Below are 6,000 nucleotides of genomic sequence, written 5' to 3'. Positions count from 1 at the left end.
GTGAGTGTATGCCAGGGGTAGTATTCCATGAAGAAGCCAATGTGTGGCAGTGTTCCGTGCATGGCATATATCAGGATGCGTACAATTGAGTGGTACGACACTGGACGCACTTCAATATCCATAGTCATTTTCACACTATCTTCACATGGAGCATGAGCAAGGAGATGTGCTCCAGACACCATTGGTGTCCATAGTGCCGGACAATTCTTCATTGCGCGGGTGGCTGTCGGGGAGTGCGCTGGTGGACGGGTTCGAGGCAGGGAACAGGGAGTACGCAGAGGCGGTGGATCGGGACGGGTCGTTGAGGGAGGGGTATGTAGCGTGGGTGCGGGAATGGAGCGGGGTTGTGTCACGTGGTGGATCGATCGATCTGATCTGACTGCGGGCTAGTCTAAATGGGATGTAGTAGCACATGCATCTGCACATGGACGTGTCACGGCTGTCACACCTGTTCACTCGAAACGTGTCCTTGTTCTCTTATAGCCCCTTCCCACTCTCTCTTTTCTCGCCACCCGACGACGACGACGACGGGCCCGTCGTTCCTCTTCCACCCCGTGCATGTTCTGTCCCAATGTTGCAGTATTCCCTCCAGCCCCCAAATCTCTCTCTCTCCTCGCGTAAAGATACTCGCTCCTCTAATCTCTCCTCCTCTCGCATCTTCTCAAAACCCTGCACGACTCCCCTTCTCCCCCCCCTCCTCCACCCACACATAGACCATCACCTCCTCTCCATCGGCGACCTCGTCGGCCACGACCTCCTCCTCCAGGGCGAGCCCATCCGCCACGTCTCCTCCGTCGACTTTCATCACCCTGCCCTCCACTTCGAGGTCGTCCGTCCTCTCGGCACTGGCTCGTATGCTGTCGTCTATCTCGTACGCGAGGTCCTCTCCCGCGACATTCCCTCAGAGGACGGCCATCTTGGCTCCATGGACTTTGATGGCAAGCCCCTCCGTCCCACCGTCTCCTACGGTCGCGACTACGCCATAAAGTGTCTCTCAAAGGCAAATCTGGACACCGACGCTCTCGCAGCCCAGCTATCAGAAGTCACCATTCACCAGTCTCTCCCCTCTCACACAAACATCGTCACCTTGCATCGCACTTACGAAACCTCTTCCTTCTTGCTCCTCCTCCTCGAATACGTCCCGGGACAGGACCTTTTTTACTTTTTGGAGCAGGCTCGCGACCACTACGACTCTGACCCCATTCCCTCGTCTGACCCTTGCTCTCGCACTCCCCCCTCCCCCAGTCTTCTCGCCTCCCTTCACCCCACTCAGCTCCTATCCCAGACCCGTCTCCGTCTCATCGCCTCCATGTTTGCCCAGATGTGCGACGCCGTCGCCACCTGTCACGATCACCACATTTTTCACCGCGACATCAAGCCAGAGAACTTTATCGTCACCGACGGTTGGTCCACCCTCCACGACCGCAGAGAGCGCAAGGTCCTCGTCAAACTCACCGACTTTGGTCTCTCCACTACCGACCTCGAGAGCTCTGACATGGACTGCGGCAGTGCCCCTTACATGAGCTTTGGTATGTCCTCTGCTTTTTTTCTCAATGCTCGGCGCTCATGGCGGTGCAGAGTGCAGGAACAACGTCGCTCCCTTTTACAAACCCCGTGCCGCAGATGTCTGGTCTCTCGGAATCGTTCTCATCAACATGTCAGTGTTTTCTTTTGTCGCTATCCGTAGCTGACATCCCCTCTAGGTTGTACCACTATAACCCTTGGACAGACACCGCCGAGGGCGCCTGTTCGTCTTTTGATCTCTACCGCTCCCACCCCACCGCCTTTTTCATGCAGCGCTTCACCGGTATGACCCATGCCGTCGCCGACTTTCTCGCCAACAGGGTCTTTTGCATCCTTCCCTCTGACGACCCCTCCAACGACTCGGCTCGCGTCTCTGCCCGCGAGTTTGGAAAGTGGGCAAAGGATCTGCCCACACTCTTTGGCAGCGTCCGATCGGGCCACAAGCGTGTCATCAGCACAAGCTCGACCCAAGGCCATCCCCTCACCGCCTCCCGCCCTGCCAGCGCCGCCGGCGGAGTCCTCCGCACGCCCATCCTCCACTCCCGCGGTCTCTCCCGCGCGCCCAGTATCGTCTCCCACGCCTATGAGGAGATGGAGAAGAAGGGCGAGTTGGAGACCGTTATCGACCAGGAGGCTGATGAGCAAGATGGGTATCTCGATCAGGATCGCGATTTGGAGGAAGAGCCGAACTCGCGTGCGACGTCGACGACGAAGAGGAGGAAGAGGGGGGCGCGGAAGGGTCGTGGCGGCGTGTCGTCGCCGGTCGATGATACGCTCGCGACGCTCGCCGTCGCCTCTCAAAGTCTCGCACGGGAGATGAGCAAGGCATCCCGCTCGTCGTCCCTCGCACGCCCTCCCTCTGTCGACGTTCCCGTCACGCCCGTCGTCACCGTCCCGCCAAAGAAGAGTATATGGAAGCTCGGGTTTGGAGGGCACAGCAACAAGAGTGCCGCAGGTGGTGAAGAAGCTGTCGTGGTTGGGGATATGACAAACAGGGTCGGTTCTGGTACTGCAAACAATGTGACGAATCTGATTATGGGATTGAATGCGACGCCACAGCAGCCGGCTGCTTTGACGTCTCACCATGCGCCTGTGGTGCCGACGAGTGCGATTGCGACGGCAGGGACGGGGCAACAGGGACGACCGATACGGTCGGCGGCGGATCAGGCGTCAACGTGGACACGCGGGCGTCGTCCGCAGATGTCAGCTGCGTATGCCCACCCCGGCGCGCTGTGGGGCCCCGTCCCAGGTCAAATGGCCAACACGGCATTCGGCGCGTTCTCAACGTCGACCATCTACTCTTCGTCTTCGTCCACCTCGCTCGGTGGCAGCCGGTTCTCGGGCAGTCCGCCGAGGCATAGTCCTCCTCGAGGCGTTGCTGCCAGTGGTGCCAGGGCCAATGCGAGTGGGGCTGCGAGTTGGCGAAGTGGGGGGACGTTGACGACGATTAACTCTGGGGGGAGCTCCATGTCCGGTGCGAGCTCGATATCGAGTGTGTCGGGGGCGAGTGTGATGTCTGGGATGAGCAGTGCGACGACGACGTCGACGTCTTCGGGGGCGAGCACGATATCGTCGATGTCGAGCGGGAGTGCGAGTTCGAGTGCGTTTACGAGGTATAGCAATTCGAGCTTGAGGAGTGTGTCGACGATGGCGACGAGCGTGTCGAGTAACAGCTGGAGGGCGCAGAAGCCCCAGACGACGCCGCCTCAGCCGACTCCACCTCAGAAGTACCCGGCGACGATGATGAGTGTGGAGCCTGCTGCGATGGAGATTCCGAAGAATATCAAGAGTGCGTGGTGTTTTCTCTTTGGGGTTTATTTTTCTGACGGTTTGTGTGTGTGATTTGCAGTCATGTCAGGCGTCCCCTGGGAGCTTGACGAGCTTCCTCGTCAGCTGCACCCCAACCCTGTGGGCGACATCTTCGGCGCTCCTCCCATGCGCAAACAAAGGACGCGGAAAGGCAAGGATTCGACGCTGGATACGATATGTGAGCGGCCGACGAAGAATGCGGGCGTGCAGACGAGGGGAGGTGTCAACGCGATTGGCGGCAAGAGTGGCATCGGAGGGAACGGCGGCGTGGGCGGTGTGGGAAGTCATGGGAATGGAGGAGGGAAGGAAGGCTATCTGAGGAGAGACGCTGCGACGAGTACGACTGACCTTGATGGGAGGGAAAGAGAGGCGAGGGAAGGAGAGGAAGGGGAGGGTCCGAAGAAGGTGCAGAAGGGACAGATACATGCGTTGGCGAAGATGCTTTCTGCGCTGAGGCGGTGATGATCGCTGGGCGTGAGGAGGTGTGGGCGGTGTGGTGTTGTGAGTGGAAAAGGCAGAGACGAAGACAAGGGCAAAAGGGAGGTTGCAGGTCGAATTTCCGCCTCGAGTGGTTGTGTTTTTTTCTATATCTTCTTCCGAATCCGATTTATTTTATTTCTCTGATTAGAATGGGGGGTGTGTGGATGTGGATTTGGGGGAAGAGGTGTTTGCTGGGCAAGGCTTTTCTTTTTTGGTGGTGCGGATGAACGTGGAGTTTGGAGTTTGTGGAGGGTGGAGGAAGGCAGGAAGGAAGGAAGGAACGCAAGAAGTGGGGGATGAACCGGCAGTGGAGGAAACAGGCTGAAGCTGGTTTTTTTCGATGTATTGTTAGGGTAGCTAAGCTACGGTCTTTTTTATACTTGCGGTGCGGAAAATTTCAGCTCTGTTGTGTTTTTTGATGATTTGTGATGTGCTGAGACGACTCTTTGTTTTTCCCCTCCACTTGATGGTGTTTTGTGGTTTTAGGTGATTGCAGGAACGAGAGCGATGGCGAGGACGAGGAATAGACACCGGAAGGAGGACGAGGACGAGGACGAGAAACAGAAACAGAAACAGAAATTATGACACTCTTTTCGAATTCCCATTTTATTTTTTATCGCGGAAGGAGGACGACGTTTTGGCCTGGGGTTTTTGCGATGTTGTTCAAGTTGGGGGTCGATGTGCTTTGACGTTTGACGTTCGTTCGACGTCCCCATCCATCCTCACCACCATCCTCACCACCACCCTCTCAAACGCACTTGAACACACCCAACTCGAAAACTCGAAGCGTCGTCGCACACCAAACCCAACGTGCCCAAAAGTCGCGTTCGATCCGAACCCGGCCTTTGTCTTCTTTGTTATTTGTTATTTCTCTATCCATTGCCATTGCCATCGGGGGGCCCTACAGACGCTTTTGTACTTTTTTTTGTTTTTCCTTGGCCCCACCGTTTCAGCGCTTGTGCATTTGTGCATCCATTATAACGTATAACGCTCATTTGTTAACAATCCACTTTTTGTGTTTTTTTTTTGGTGCTTTACTGGTACCTTGTTTCTGAGGAGGGTGTCACGGTTTATCGACCGACCCCTTGCCCTCCCCTCCCCGAATCGCCTCGTCGCCTCGACTATACGTCAACGGACAATTTTTTTTACTCCTATTTCCAGCCCCCCCCCTGTCAACTAGTTTAGCAGTTTCTAGCAGTTTTTAGCCAGCCCGAAGTGCCTCGCAAGTTTGTCATACATATCCATATCATTTCGCTTGTTTGTCATTGGATCAAGTTGACCCGATCGAGTGTCAGTTTGTCAATTTCTCGTCATGGAAATGTAACCGCTATTATCGTTCCGAGCTGATCGAGTGCTAGGTGGGTTTCAAGTGCGGTGCGAGAGAAGGGAGATCGCACAGCTTTACAGGTTTTCGATATTTCCTGATGACAGGAAATAGAAACAGATGCTGTTGATAAATGTGTAACATCCCGATAGACCGAGCTGTGCGAGAAGGGTGGGGGTATGATGCTCACTTGCATACTCACTCGGACCGGTATTGAGTTGTCTTGGTGTCGGTTCAGGCATTGACGCGCTAGATATTGACGAATGAAGTTGGTTCGTCTGGAGCGACATGTTGGTGACATGGCGCTGCGATACGTGGATGCCGTATGAGAATGCTGCTACTAGTAGCCCCTGCACTATCACAGGTCTGAATTTTGAAAGTTGTGTGCACGCAGCATACATGGCTGCCTTGCTTTGGTCTTTTTCGTCGAGTTTTCCGTCGAGTTTTCAAACATGGGGGTAGCGTCTATGGGCTTGTTTTATATACGATAGCTGGACGCTGGACCGCTTAAGATGATAGCCTTGGCATACAAAAATGATGATATGGCGAGGACGCGACTGGTGTACTATTAATATTGTGTCGTTACATTCAGGCGCTGCTCAAATTATTGCACTCCGTTGAAGTCCACCCTTCCCTGCCAAGTTCAGCTGCAACGTCACTCCGATCTCGTACCATTTTCAGATCCCGCAAAGACCGTTCCGACTCCGTGCAGCGGTTTGAAGCGTAGAAGCACACAGAAATTCACACAAAACGAGAAAAAAAGCTGTGACGTCCAATCATCCAGTCTCTCGACGTCGCTCAATGGCAGAAAGGGGAGGAATGCACACGTTCGGTGCTCAATGAGGTCAAGCATGTGGTTATCA

This window comes from Serpula lacrymans (assembly GCF_000218685.1).
Source record: "Serpula lacrymans var. lacrymans S7.9 unplaced genomic scaffold SERLAscaffold_6, whole genome shotgun sequence".
Lineage (NCBI taxonomy): Eukaryota > Fungi > Basidiomycota > Agaricomycetes > Boletales > Serpulaceae > Serpula > Serpula lacrymans.
The sequence above is the reverse complement of the archived record's forward strand: the minus strand, read 5'-3'. Positions refer to the sequence as shown.